This window comes from Eubalaena glacialis, chromosome 13 (assembly GCF_028564815.1).
Source record: "Eubalaena glacialis isolate mEubGla1 chromosome 13, mEubGla1.1.hap2.+ XY, whole genome shotgun sequence".
NCBI lineage: Eukaryota > Metazoa > Chordata > Mammalia > Artiodactyla > Balaenidae > Eubalaena > Eubalaena glacialis.
Genome location: NC_083728.1, coordinates 51,099,477 through 51,115,020, shown reverse-complemented (window position 1 = coordinate 51,115,020; position 15,544 = coordinate 51,099,477).

Sequence of the window (15,544 nt, the reverse complement as noted above, 5' to 3'; positions counted from 1 at the left end):
GCTGACTATATAACTGCCATATAAAATCAAATGTTTACTAAAGAACGGAAAATTAAAATGTTCTAAATTGAAGCTTACATACATATGATACTGTTAAAACTCAACAGTAACCACAGCAATTTTTTTTTATAAATTTATTTATTTTTATTTATCTATTTTTGGCTGCATTGGGCCTTCGTTGCTGTGCGTGGGCTTTCTCTAGTTGAGGTGAGCGGGGGCTACTCTTCGTTTTGGTGTGTGGGCTTCTCATTGCGGTGGCTTCTCTTTTTGTGGACCATGGGTTCTAGGCACACGCTGGCTTCAGTAGTTGTGGTGAGTGGGCTCAGTAGTTGTGGCGCAAAGGCTTAGTTGCTCCACGGCATGTGGGATCTTCCTGGACCAGGGATTGAACCCGTGTCCCCTGCATTGGCAGGTGGATTCTTAACCACTGCACCACCAGGGAAGCCCCACAGCAATTGTTAAAAACTTTTTTAGACCAGCAATATTTTTTTCAGAGAGGAATATTTTATCCCAAACAATGTTTAGAATTACCAATGCATACAATAATTTTAGGTATTGTTGCTTTTAAATTCTCTACAGGCCATGAACCCCTGATGGCTCATTCCCTGGTCCAGGCATTGTTCTTGGGGCACTGCGTTCAGTAACTCATTTCATTCTCTTCACTGCTATTATTACCCTCATTTGACAGATGAGACTCAGAGAGGGTGGATCACTTACCCAAGGCCACACAGTTAGTGGCTGGTTGGCTGGGATTTGACTGCAGGCAGTCTCTTCTGTGAGACTTCACTCAAGACCAGGGTGGCTGCACTGTCTCCAAAAAACACACATTATGGTAATGTGCCAATAACTCACATTTTCATTGTTCATGTAGGTCTTTTCTTCGTCCTCCCCTTTTTTACTTTTTTTATTATTTAAATTTTTTTTTAATTTACTGGTTTTGTTACTTTATCTTCTTTACTTTTAAAATGTTTCATAACTGCAGTTTATCAAGTTTACAGAAAAAGTACAGACATCAATTAAATGAAAACATGTGCTCACTATCCAGATCATCTTAGTATGTATCTATAGATTAAATAAAATAATATGATATCTCAATTTTCATCTCCACCTTTCTTCCAAGATGTAACTATTTCAGTATTTTTTCAAATTAAGTCTAAATTATTTAACATCGTTATACTTTCCCCAAGTGAAAAAATACCTGAGGATGTCTTAAGTAACTATTATAATCTACCCTGTCTTTACAGTTATAGTTTGCTAGAGATAGTTTATATATGATAAAAAATAATGCTTATTATCCTCAGAGAATGTAGTAAAGTTACTGACATATTTTATCCTTCTGTTTCTTTTTTAGTTTAGAATGCATTTAGGGGGCACAAATAATCTGAATTCCTGGTTTCCAGAGAGATGCTATAGGAGCTGAGATTGGCAGCCGTGTCTCAATCCCCATTTGAGAAGATGCATTTCAATGAAGAACCTGAATGTACCAGCCAGACTGTAAAAGAAACATGTCAACTGCTTCCTCTGTAAAGACTATTAAAAGCACAGAAAGCAGGGGACACTAATAGAAAAGTTCCAGAGAGGCTTAAGAGCACAACATAGAAAATATCACATAAATGACTACTTTTGACTCTCCATGGAGTCCCTTGCAAGTAAGGGAAGCCATTGAGTTGTTCATATGTTTTTGTTTTCACTCCTGTAACCTAGTCATTAAAATTTCCCAGGGAACCTCTGCTCGGTGGCACACAGGCTGAGAGAAGAAAAGGCCCTCTTGTCCGTCACCCACACACATCAATGTTTGGCAGCTATAAATCAGGATGTTCAAAAAGTGTCTCTTTCCTTGCCATAATTCCAAATGTATCTATCATACAGATGGAATCAGCTTCCTGTAATGTAGCATAATCTTGCTCACATACCTCAAGGCAAGCTTTTTCCAGGAAGCCAGTCCCCTCTCCCCAAAAATAGAGGGGCACACTCTGTTTTGTCTAAATCTCTTTAAATCATCACAGTCTTTGTCTGTTGACCAGATGTTCAATCGTTCTTTCCAGCTGAGATTTTAAGGCCTTACAAGAGATAGTGTCAGCTGGTCGATTCTGTCACATATATGACATACCAGTGAAACACAGGACAGATCGGGTAGGTATAGCCTCAATAAACCAACAGAAAATCACTGGTGTTTGGGTGGATGACCAACGTCCATTCAGGCTGAATGATTTTGAAACAAAACAAATTTTTTATTCAGTGACCAACATTAGGCTCCCCAGTTATATCAAGTAATGGACAAACATAAATTTCACTTTTTAGCTGTTTTCCTGGAGCTGAGCCACAAAGTCACGGGCTTTGCACCAAAGGTGACACATGGAGCCATTACTCACTGGGCAAATAACCCTATCACAGGGCAGGAGAGTGACCCTCACGTCCGCCACCCCCAGGGCTGCCCCGCCTCCCAAACATAAACGGAAAGAGACCCAAGTGCTGCATCAAAGGCATTAGTTCTTGGATATGTGTAACTTTTTATGTGTTAGATTTTTGCAATAAATGCCAAGTTCTGGCTTGGGTTGAAAATGTGTAAGTAGGTAGCCGGGGCACAAGGGAGATGAGGAAAAAGACAAAGGCACACGGAGGAGCTGGAGTTGATCCTGAATTAATGACAAAATCAAGCTTTTAAAGCCCCTAATTGCTGAATTAAGGAGTGTGTGTGTGTGTGTGTGTGTGTGTGTCTGTGTGTGTGTAAGTCTGCCTGGATCTCAACAGAAGCGGGATATCAGGTTTTCTTTCTTTCCACTAAAGACAAAACAGTAAGGAATTGACAAATCATTTCTCAAAGGATTAGGGTTCATGGCAAAGGGTCATCCTGACGGTGGATATGGTGCAAACACTAGGGACGGTTACCCAGGAGAGTTGGGGAATTTCTCTTCCTGGGGCCAAGCTTGGGGGCAGGGGACGGGGTAGAGAGAGGAAGACTTGCCTCTAGATGATTATTTTGGTGCAGTCTTGGCCTTGAGTGGATGACAAAGCATTCCATCTTCCAAGATCCACTCCATCCTAGGGTTACAACCTCACAAAGACAGAGCAAACTTCTGGTGCCCAGATAAGTGACATTTTGGTGGGTCATCTCAACACGACAGTGTTTGCATTTCCAGGAGGCGTCTAGCTGGTGTTGTAATCGGGGCAGAGCTGAAGAAACAGAAAGTCCTCTTGAAGGAGGTTGGGTTTAGCATCTGCCCAGTGTCACTCTTCAGAGAAGCCCATCCTGCCCTTCCAAAGGTGTTCAGTCATCTTGACAGCATTCTTGGTCAGCAGGTATTATTATGATAATACCTTGAGTTTATTTAGCGCCCTGCGCCCTTTCAGGCGAGGTCAAAGCCAGTTCGGAAGTCAGTCAACAACATTTATTGAAGTCTCTTAGTGTGTAGAGCTGTGTATTAAATCACTGTCAAGCCCCCGCCAGCCCCGTCCTCACCACACACCAGAATCACCTCTGGGGCTGCAGGCCCAGAGCACACACAGCCGCCTGCTGCCTCCGCCCCCCTCCCCGGGCTGCACCCCCTGCCTCGTTCTCATTCATCGGCTTTTATTGGCTCATGTTTACTTAGGGTTGTAGCAGACCTGTCTCCATACACACTTGGAGATTTCTCCCCTGCACATTCTGTCTGTGTCTGACAAGCCACAAATATCCTCTCAGGGGTTCCAGCTGCCTAAGCTGCCCACGTAGTTAAAAGCAGGAAGCACAGGATGCACAGAAATGAAAAAGAGCAAACTGGCAAGTAAGTTAACTTGACGTTTTAACCCAAGAAAAGGAGGAGGCGGCTTTCTGAGAGCCTGTCCACCTGCCCCATGAGTGGACGATGGACTTTGGCCCAAATCCTCAAAGCCCTGCATCTTTCACGGGATAAGAGGAAAGGGCCGGCCTCTGGGGGAAGGAATATATGTTGGGACACTTTTCAAATGACACAGGAAATACGATTGCCCAAAAATTAGACAATTGAACCAGGCAAAAAGAAAAAAAAATGTGTCTCCAATGATCACGTAGCCCAAGGATGACATCCATTTTCATTTTGATGAATTTCCACTACAGCCATTCTTTCTCTGTGTGTGTTTCTTGGTGTAACTAAGACTGTATTATTCAAAATAAAACTATTTTATGTACATGTTGCAACATGAAGCAAATGGTCAAATTTCTGACAGCCCTTTGAACTTCTGTGTTTACCCACATATAATGTGGATAGAATACGCATTACATTTCTAATGCTGGGCTCCAAGAAACACTGGTATTAACTGAACAATATTCAAGTGTCACGTTGAAAAAGAATTCAGTTTTATGACAGATTATGAAATGCCAAAATAGAAGTTGATTTCATTTCATGAGATACATACATTACTTTTGTCTCTTTTTGTGTTACTTTTCTAAGTAACACAGAAAAAACGAGTAAGTTGTCATTCGTTTTCACATAAAGAATATTGTCTTCCTGGTGTTCTGAGGTTAGTAATTGCCATGAACTGAGAGTAGCCAAGACTCCTAAAAGAGTGGCTTAGATGTCAACGTTGTGAGTTTCTCATGTAAAACACCACATGGATCCAGACAGCTCAGGGCTGGAGTGGAAACTTGTAAAGTCTTCCAGGACCCAAGTTTCTCTGTCCTCAGGACCCAGGATGGCACCCCTTTGTCATTCTAGGCAGCCAGGAATGGGGGAGAAGGAGGAAGGACAATCTGGTCCCTGCCAGAAAATCAGATTTAAAAATCATTATTGATCGAAATTGTTAGAAAATTCCAAGACTTCATTCTAATCAGTCGGCATTTATTTATCTATCCTCCACTAACAGAACAGTCAGGGGTAGGGGTGCTCCAGCTCCATGTCTCAGTATTTTAATACTCATGGTGTGAGAGGCCCCCCAGGGAGTGGAGAGGGTGCCAGGAGCTCTAGGCTGGGGACGTGAGGGCCAAGTCGGGTGCATGAGAACTTGGGCAGTGATGAGCTCCCCTTTCTCTTTGTCCCCTCAGAATGGCAAGAAAAAAAGTTCTTGGAAATCGTTTTGCCAAAATAAAAGGAACATACAAATAGTCTTTGATGTTTATTAGCATTAATTTAGCTTTCCCAGTGTGGGATATTTAATACTTAATTTGGACCATTAATAAGTTGGAATTTTATTTGTCATACGCCAAGCTGTAAAGAGATCTAAAGTCCTAAAATTTCCTTAGGATAGTTCCTGTTATTAGAAATAAGTAATCAGCATTTTCACTCCTGTATATTCAGCTTTCTCTTTGGCACAGTGTAAATCCTAGGCCTGCCTCATTGACTTATTTATATGTTTTTTCACTGGACGGGTATTTTTTGAGAACCTGCTGTGGGTCGTAGATTGGTTTTCTCAGGAAACAGATCTGAGACAGAGTTTATCATATATGATGCTGATGAAGGAGAAGCCTCAGGATGGACCACCTGTGGAAGGAGAAGGATGGGACAGGCAGAGAGAGGAGCTGAGGTCGATGCAGGCTCAGCCAACCCCAGGGAGACCGAGGGGCCAGAGTGGCCATTCAGGTTGGTCAGGATCAAGATGTCTGCGCCTTTGTACCCCTATGACCATCAGTCACTGGGTCTCCCTGGGGATGACCATGACCTTGGACTGGGCAGCTCCCTGCAGGGTCCCCTTGGTGTATTTGTTAGGGTAGCTTAGTGAACCGTAAGAGCTGACCAGAAGTGCATTTCTCTCTCATGTAACTGTCCTTATGGGATTAGCCTGTGTGGTAGGGCCCCGGGTTCTCTCTGTCTTGTTGCTGTGTCATCCCAAGGTCATTGTTGAGAGCTGCATGGTCAAAGCTCCACTACTGCTCTGGTCAGCTTTCAACAGTGGGGAAGGGGAGTGCAGAGGGTGCAGCCTGAGGCTCAGACCCAGCACCACGCTCATCACGCCTCCGTCCCCTTCCGCTCAGGGCGCTGAGTCACGCGGCCACGCGTAGCTGCTGTCATTCAAGAAATGAGGAGCCAGGAGTGGCCTGGCCGCAGTGACCGAGGGAGGGCCCGTGGGACCACGGCGCTGAGTCTGAATGCGATGGACGTGTTGGGGGCAACACAAGAGCCCCTCACGCCAACTCTTGGTTGCAGCAGGACCTGGAGGGAAGAGCCCCGACCTCAGACCCACAATAAAGTTTGCTTCGCTAGGAAAGAAAAAAAAGGGACTTCCCTGGCGGTCCAGGGGTTAAGACTTTGCCTTCCAATGTAGGGGGTGTGGGCTCAATCCCTGGTCGGGGAGCTAAGATCCCACATGCCTCATGGCCAATAAACCAAAACATAAAACAGAAGCAATAGTGTAAGAAATTCAATAAAGAATTTAAAAATTGTCCACATTAAAAAAAAAAATCGTTAAAAAAAAGAAAAAGAATAAAGTAGCTGGCATTTAAAAAAAAACAAAAAACTGTCACAGTGCCACCACTGTGGAAGAAAGGCAAACGGCACTGTGGACAGTAGCGGTCTTGGTGCCACTGGGTCACGGCAGCCTGTGCGGGCGTTGTGAACGGATCCCTCGGGGATTTCCATCTCACAGACTGTGTGCTTCCTGCAGGTGCCTGTGATACAGCAGTGCCTGGACCCTGCTTGCTCACCTTGGCTGCATCCTGCTACCAACTGCTCAACTTTGAACTTGCTCTTGCTTAGCGCCACGCTGGAGCTTCTGATTTTATTGGTCTGGCTCCTGGCCCGAATGCTGGGATTTTTAAAGCTTCCCAAATAATTTTTGGTGTCACCAAGGTTAATAGCAGGAAAAATGATGTTCTGGGGCTTCCCTGGTGGCGCAGTGGTTGAGAATCTGCCTGCCAATGCAGGGGACACGGGTTCGAGCCCTGGTCTGGGAAGATCCCACATGCCGCGGAGCAGCTGGGCCCGTGAACCACAATTACTGAGCCTGCGCGTCTGGAGCCTGTGCTCCGCAACAAGAGAGGTCGCGACAGTGAGAGGCCCGCACACCGCGATGAAGAGTGACCCCCGCTTGCCGCAACTAGAGAAAGCCCTCACACAGAAACGAAGACCCAACACAGCCATAAATAAATAAATAAATAAATAAATAAAATTAAAAAAAAAAAAAAAAACCTGCAGGCTTTAAAAAAAAAAAAGATGTTCTGGATCAATTAGGCGTGTGTGTGTGTGTGTGTGTGTGTAAGCAACTTTCTCCTCAAATTTTGGTTAATGGCTCAGGTGAAATGGCCATGAAGGTGGATCTGGCTCTGGGAAGGACTTGATTCAGAAACAGAAATAAAGTCACCAGAACATTGGGGGCCCTCCTCCCCCATGTCCCCAATCCCTCTGTCTCTTTTAGCTGTCTCTCCTCCATGTCTGTCCCCTTCTGGCCTGGCTAAGATAGTAAGATGTTATCAGCTAGGGTCTTCTGTGGATCTAATCCAGCAGGAAAATAGAAGGGCTTCCTTTTATCCTTTTTGGTTTGTTTCCAAAGATGCCATATATATAAAAGAATGAGTGTGATGTATATGTATAATTGAAAGTGTAATAATAAAACTGAGTCCTATGCATCTAGCACACAGGAAAGGAAACAGAATATCAGCCATGCTTTAGAGACCCTGCTCTGCCACCGTCCCCATCCCCCCATGCAGAGCGTACAGGAAATGCAGCTCATCTATTGCTTACTTCTGTGCTATTTTTAACTTTATCTAAATGGACTCATGCATATATATTCTTCTATAAGTGATTCTTTAACACAAAGTGGTGTTTCTCAAATTCACCCACACTGATGCATCTCTCTGTGGTTTATTTTCACTGCTGTATACTGTTACATTGTATGAATTTATCTCAATTTATTATCCATTCTCTGTTCCGTGGACATTTGGGTTTCCATATTTTTTCACTATTATTATTAATGCCACGGCAAACATTCTTATATGAATTTCTCCAAGGCATTTAACTAAGAGTGGATTTACTGGGATATAGGAAAGCAATGGACATTTGACCACCAATCCTTTTTGGAAGGACATAAACCTTCAAAAAGATGCATAGTGACTTAGAATCTTAGATTTTCAACAAGTGTATGTAATAATAGGAACAGTTCAAGTGGAGATTGGTGTAGGAAGAGGCGGACACACCTCCCAACAGCCTAGCATCCAGAAACAGTATTTAAAGAAAAGATGCTCTTTGTTTTGAACAGAATGTGCTCTGGTCTGTGAAGTAACTCCATAGCACTATCCATGTATGAGAAGGCATAATAGGGAATTATCACAATGACACTGGGTAATATTTACTCAGCTATTTGAAGAACTCTATAGCTGAATCTTTGCTAATTAGATTCTTAATTCATGAAAAATATTTTCAGAGGATTTAATGATCTGGATAAAGCATAAGTGCAGTGTGTGGTTCACACATTTAAATGGCCCCTCAAAAATTGAGGGGGATGGGTCTGGGACATTTGTGTCACCCCAAACCCATTTGGCCTGCCAAAATCAGAACCGTGCCCTCAACTTCTGTATTTCCATCCTATCAAGTGATAGGGACTCCACTTGAAAAAAATAATTTGGAAAAAAATAAACTCTCTCAGCTATTTTATAGTTTAATAGAGTTATACCAGTCCAAATAATTCTCCTTTAATTGGGTTTGCTGGAGAAAAACAAAGGGAGGGGAAGGAATAGAGAAGACATGAATTCATATAAATGCTCTTTTTATTTTATCGAGGCAGGTTTTCCCTTAAACGTTTAGAAGCCACCCTCTAGTTGTCCAGGAAACCAGGGAATTCTGGACAAGGGAGAAATTTGCCACCTTCTTGTGGATGGTGATGTCCCTGTGGTCAGCAATTGTGTCCTGTGTGTCACTGTCTCTCCAGGGGCTGGACAAGGAGAGCCAAGGAGGAACTGGTCCTTTGGGGCTGTGCTGCATTTGAACAGCACTGGGATGCTCTGAAGAGGAGACAGACTTCGAGGGTGTTTCCAAAGGAAAATGAGCCCAGAGAAGTGGGATTTAATTAGAGCAAGAGAGCTTTTGATGGGGATAAAACCTTCCTTTTGTCAGAGAATGGAACGTTGGAATGGGTATGCAACAGATTTGCAATTATTAGGCACAGAGAGGGACAGGGCTGTCTGTCCCTCTGGCCAGAGGGTGGCAGGAAGGAGTGATGCTCGTGTGGTTGTCCTGTACATGATGGCGTGGCCACACTAGCTTGTCTCTCCTGGTCCCTCCAGACTGTTTCATTTCATGAGGCATCTAAGAGTGCCCCGCGGGGATGCACGCGCTCCCTAGTTATTTCATTTTCAGAACCCATAACATTTCTCTGTCTCTTGACCTTCTAAACACCGTTTCCCACTTCTTATGCATCTATAAAATGTGTCACCCCAGGCATTTTTATGCTAATGCAGTTGTTAATGGTGCTAGACAGGAAATATTTTCTTCTCCTTCACGGACTATTTTGAGCTCCCTCCAAGATAAAAAGCTACCAATGACATATATACACTACCAAATGTAAAATAGATAGCTAGTGGGAAGCAGCTGCATAGCACAGGGAGATCAGCTCGGTGCTTTGTGTCCGCCTAGAGGGGTGGGATAGGGACGGTGGGAGGGAGACACAAGAGGGAGGAGGTATGGGGATATATGTATACGTATAGCTGATTTACTTTGTTATACAGCAGAAACTAACACATCATTGTAAAGCAATAATACTCTAATAAAGATGTTTTTAAAAAAACTACCAATGAGATACACACACACACACCCCTATATCTATATGTTTATTTTATGTAACATGTGTGTATATATGTATATATCTTTTATATCTAACATCTATCTATCTATCTTTTGATTTCTAGGATTTCTAGGATTGATGCGCTTATAGTTAGTAGGCTGTAATTTAAGAGTCAGTTGGGCTAAATATGGTTAAATTAGGGTTTTTTTTCGTGGGCATGAGGAATTATTTCTTTCATCCTCTGTTGTATAGTTTAATGAATGACACTTGTTGAATTAAACTTTTTGTCTGGATGATTAAAATAATAAGTTGACCATTCATTCCAATCTTATTATCAGGTGAAAGAAAATAAGGAAACAGCATCATTTGATGATCTAAAGAGATGCTGACTGACTAGGGCACAGCGGTAACCTGGAGGTGGCGGGAGACTGCTCTGGGATTTTCTCGCTTACTCACCTAGGAGATGTTCTTTCCTCCTATGCATTTATATATAAATGTATGAAGATGTAGCAGAAAAATAAAATGAAATTAACATTTGGAGCTGGGTTTTCTGTGTTAGTTCTGGTCCTCTTTAAGGAAGCATCCTTGGGAAGGCCGGCCAACGTGTGCCCGTCTCTTCTCCCCACAAATCCCCATCATAATTATTTGTTGTCCTATAGCTCTGCATGCTGGAATCAGGGCTGGCATGGGGCAATCAAACAAAGCGCGGACGTGTTTGGCAGGGGCTGGGATGTGAATACACATGCTGCAGAAAGGCCAGCTGGGCCCTGCCACCTGTCACTCCTGGTGGGGCTGTTTGCTTGGGTCACCCCCAATGTTGGGGGTGACTAAATGCTGCTTGGAGAGAAAAATGAAGCCTTGGCAAAATGTTTTGACATCGTGAAGGTTTTGGCAATTCACCTGGTTATTTCGTTTCTTTCGTGACCTTTTACACTTGAATATTTTCCCTTTCTCAAACATTTGTTTTCAACTCTCCATAAACACTGTGATTTTATGTACATTATTAATCTTAGGGTAGAGCATTCAACGAAAGGTTGGGAGTAGGTTTTGCTCAATGGTTAAAAGGAACCATCACTTCAATAACTGGAAAGACAAAGTTCTGAGTGTGAGATTTCTGGAATATTGCCCTCTTTCAATAAAGCTTGCTTGATTTTTAGTCGTAGTGAAATTCATGCTCTGGACCTCTTCATTTTCTTCAGTTTGTCTGCAAGATTAAAGAAGAGAATCCTGAAGAGAGGATTAAAACTATGAGCCAGGAAATGAGGCTTCAGTGCTGGAGCCGTGGAAGTTTGAGGCTTACCTGACATGATTCGTGTTCACAGCCGACTTGGGAACTCAAATATGGGAAAACCAAAGGGAACTCAAATACGAGAAATGCTGGGAGGCTTATGGCTCCACAGACCGTCACTACCTTTCGTATTCTTCTTGAGGACTAGACGCCAGATGCCACCTACACAATCCTTTCTTTTTTTATATAAAGTGTATTTAATCAACACAGTACTATGATCTTTCAACATAAGTTGAGGAAAATATTAACCAGGGAAAAAATCACCAACATTCTTGGCACTTAAATGTTAACATATGAAACCTAGGTGTATTTCCCATTGTTCTTTCTCTTTAGTCAGTGAGAAATTCTTAAACAAAATGCTTTTTCCCTCTTTTTCCAGGAGTTTTATTTAAGGTGAGAGAGGCCAAATAATGAACTTGAATCATCTGCACTGCAAGTGTGTGAAATAATTCCAGCTTTGCTTGGAGGTACAGAGTTTCAACTGAAATTTTTTTCAACATTCTCTGTTTTTATTTAACATGATCATTTATCCCCGGAAGGAGACAGAGGGGGAAAGGTGCCCTGTTCTGAAAATGGATTCAACAGCTATCGGTACATAGCTGCTTCCAACACGTTTAATTTCTGTGTAAATGAATTAAGGACCAGTCCTGAAGCTCTCTCTACGACCGTGGATCCCAAAGGATGATTTTTACAACACTCATCCGAGATGTTAAGTACCTGTTACTTAAAAAACGGTTCCATGGTAGAGTGTCAACCAAGATTAAAGGGCTTCCTTGCTGCCCTGAGATTGCTCGGGATCAGGATGTGTAAATGTGCCTGTGACCACCCAGAAGAGGCTGCAGTATCCACCACACACGTAGCCAGATAATTTTACCACCCCCAACACATGTGTACCACCACTTCAGAGAACATGCTTTGGGAAAAATGAATGTGTACCTATCATTTAACCGTAGTGCAATCTTATCTCCTAGGACGTAACTTCTATTTTACTTTTATTTTCACATTTTTACTCTTTCATGGCCGTCCTCACATTCAAAACTAAATTTCCCCAGAAATATTGGTAGGCTGTAGCAGGGTCAGTCAGACGTCTGTGCTCGTGATCACTAGGGCTGCAGGTCGGGATTCTCAGATGGAGGATCCATGCATGGATCTGGGATTCTGAATGTGGAGAAACTCCCAACTTAGTTGAAAATCAGCTCTTTCACTAAAGAAACTTTCCTTTGGAAGTTTTCATTAAATCACTTGTCTCCAAGTCTTTGTATATACTGTATTATTTAGCAGATGCTATCCTTAGGCTTTGAACAGAGAGGGAAACAAAGTAGAAGCTCTTAAGAATATAACTGCGTGTGACTTTTAAAAATAACAGCCACCTCTCCAAAGAGATTTCAGAAGAAGTTTGTAATAACATGTTTTGGGGTTGCAGAGAGTACCAGAGAAAGCAGTGTGAGGTTACAGTGGGGCATAGGATGCAGGACCTAGTAAACATCAGTGTGTGTTACTGTCGGAGGCTATGACATAGTGAAGACACTTGCCTATGATGAGTGCACCTCGCCTTGCACTGACATAGGAAACATGCCTCAGGGAAGATGAATTTGGAACAAACTATAAGCAAAATGACTGTGGGGTTTATGAAAAAATATGAAAAGACCGAAAAACAAAATAAATAGCAGGCATCTGTTGACTGTTTGCTGTAGCTCAGGTGATCTCCTCGGCGTGGGTACCGCAGCCTCGCACACTTAGTTAGCTAAACACGATGCACAGGGGCCCGAAGCCGTCTCCGGAAGCGGACAACTGGCATCGAAAACCAAAGATGGCATCATTCCTAACGTGAGCACCTCACCCTCTGATTTCATTTTTAAGCGTTTGCTTATTGTCTCTGAACAGTTTCGTTGGGTGTTTCACAGACGTTTAATCTCAACAGGTGGGTCTACATCCCCAGAGCATTTCCAGGCAAGGCTGTTAAATGCACACTCTGCCTGCCTCACACACAGCGCCTTAAGTCGGTCCCAGGAGCAGTGCCAGAGACGTTGGGGTGCCCAGGATTCACGGGAGAGGGGTCCTCGGGAGGAGGGGGGTCGTGAGGAAGCAAAGGTGTGGTCTCAGGGAAAGTCTAAGACAAAGAATAAAGCAGCCTCAAGGGATGGAGGAGGCTGGGGTTAGGATCTCCCAGAGGAGGTGACAGATAAGCAGGGACCGGATGACGTGAATATCTGGGCACAGAGCGTTCCAGACCAAGGAGGCAACATATGCAAAGGCCCTGAGGTGAGCGCCTGCTTGGGGTGTTAGAAGACCAGCAAGGAGACCAGCGGGGCTGGAAGAGAAGGAAGCAGAGAAGAGTGAGGGGAGACAGGACAGAACAGAAAGCACGGGGCCCACTGGGCTGTGGTGGGGACAGGGGTTCCACCCCAGTCACTGAGGGCACATGATTGCCTGTGTGGCCCTCGACTTCCCTAAGTGCCAGACTTGTCATCTGTAAAATAAGATAAAGCACCAGATGTTCTCCCGAGCGCGAGGGTTCTATGATTCCAAAATGATGGGCCTGGCATTTCATGCTTCATTTCCTCACCTGTCAGATGAGGATGGGTTGCTTTTAAGCTTGAAGAACAACTAATGGGCCCTGTGGACTCCCCAGAAGACCCACAGTATTGTCGTAGAAGGAGGGGGATGGTTTTTAAGAGGGCAGGGTCCCTGAGGAAGCAAGCTGAGGGACTCGGCATTGCAGGGCCTGTGCTGGGGTGCAAGGCAATCACAAGTGGCTGTCCCTCCTGCCTTTAAATCTGAGCATAAATGGAGGCTCACAGCCGATTGATCTTAAGATTCTGGGGTAGCAAAGAGATAAGCCAAGGCAGAGAGCATTTGGGGTGGTCACACACAGAACACGTGGTCTAGCAAAAGAATAGAAGAAATTTATTATGGATCTTTCAATAGTGTAAGAGGAATTCCTCCCTGCTGGAAAATGAGTTACTGGACCCCCTTGCAGTGTGCAGTGGGGTAGAATTGAAGCGGAAAGAAAGATAAAACAGCTCACAAATCTCCCATCTTTTAATGTAAGATTGTAAGGTCGCAAGTGGGATCTAGCAAGACCCTGAAGTGTTTTTGTAGCATGATCATTTTTATTGAGACATAATTCACATACCATTAGGTTTATCCTTTTAAAGTGTAAAATTCAGGGTTTTTTGGTACATTCACAAAGTTGTGGGAAGATCGCCACTAATTCCAAAACATCCCCACCACTCCAAAAAGAAACTCCTTACCTATTAGCAGTCATTCCCCAGCCCCCCATTCCCAGCCCCTGGAAACCAGTCATTTACTTTGCCTGTTCTGAACATTTCCTATAAATGGAATCATACAATATGTGGCTGTTTGTGGCTGGCTCCTTTCACTCATATTTTTTAAGGGTCTATACATGTTGTAGTATGTATCTCTACTTCATTCCTTTTTATTGCTAAATAATATTCCATTGCATGGATAGGCAACATTTTGTTTATCCATTTGTCAGTTGATGGACATTTGTATTTTTTCTACCCTTCGGCTATTATGAATAAAGCTGGTATAAATATTCCTGTATAAGTATTTGTACTGACATTGTTTTTGATTTTTTTCATGTGCTTATTGGCCATTTGTATATCTTCTTTGGAAAAATGTCTGTTCAAATCCTTTGCCCGTTTTTTATATTGCGTTACTTGAGTTGTAAGAGTTCTGTAGACACAGGCCCTTGTCAGATATGTGATTTTCTCTCATATGTGGTTGTGTTTTCATTCTCCTGGTAGTGCCCTTTGCAGTACAAAACTGTCAGCCTTGGTGAAGTCCATCTACTTACCTATGTTTTTCTTTTGCTGCTTGTGCTTTAGGTGTTGTGTTTAAGAAAGCAATGTCTAATCAAGGTCACAGAGGTTTATACCTATGTTTTCTTCTAACAGTTCTATAGGTTTAGCTCTTGCATTTAGGCCTTTGATCCATTTTGAACTAATTTTTGTATGTGCTGTGAGGTAAGGGTTCAGCTTCATCCCTTTGCATGTGCTATCTGATTGAACCAGCACCACCTGTTGAAAAGACTTCTTTCTTTCCCCATTGAATAGCATACTATTGTTAAAAATCAATTGACCATAGGGACTTCCCTGGTGTCACAGTGTTTAAGAATCTGCCTGCCAATGCAGAGGACAAGGGTTCCAGCCTGGTCCAAGAAGATCCCACATGCCACGGAGCAACTAAGCCCGTGCGCCACAACTGCTGAGCCTGCGCTCTAGAGCCCATGAGCTACAACTACTGAGCCCACGTGCCACAACTACTGAAGCCCACTCGCCTAGAGCCCGTGCTCCGCAACAAGAGAAGCCACTCAACATCACTAATCATTAGAGAAATGCAAATCAAAACTACAATGAGGTATCACCTCACACCAGTCAGAATGGCCATCATCAAAAAATCTACAAACAAGAAATGCTGGAGAGAGTGTGGAGTAAAGGGAACCCTCTTGCACTGTTGGTGAGAATGTAAATTGATACAGCCACTGTGGAGAACAGTATGGAGGTTCCTTAAAAAACTAAAAATAGAACTACCATATGACCCAGCAATCTCACTACTGGGTGTATA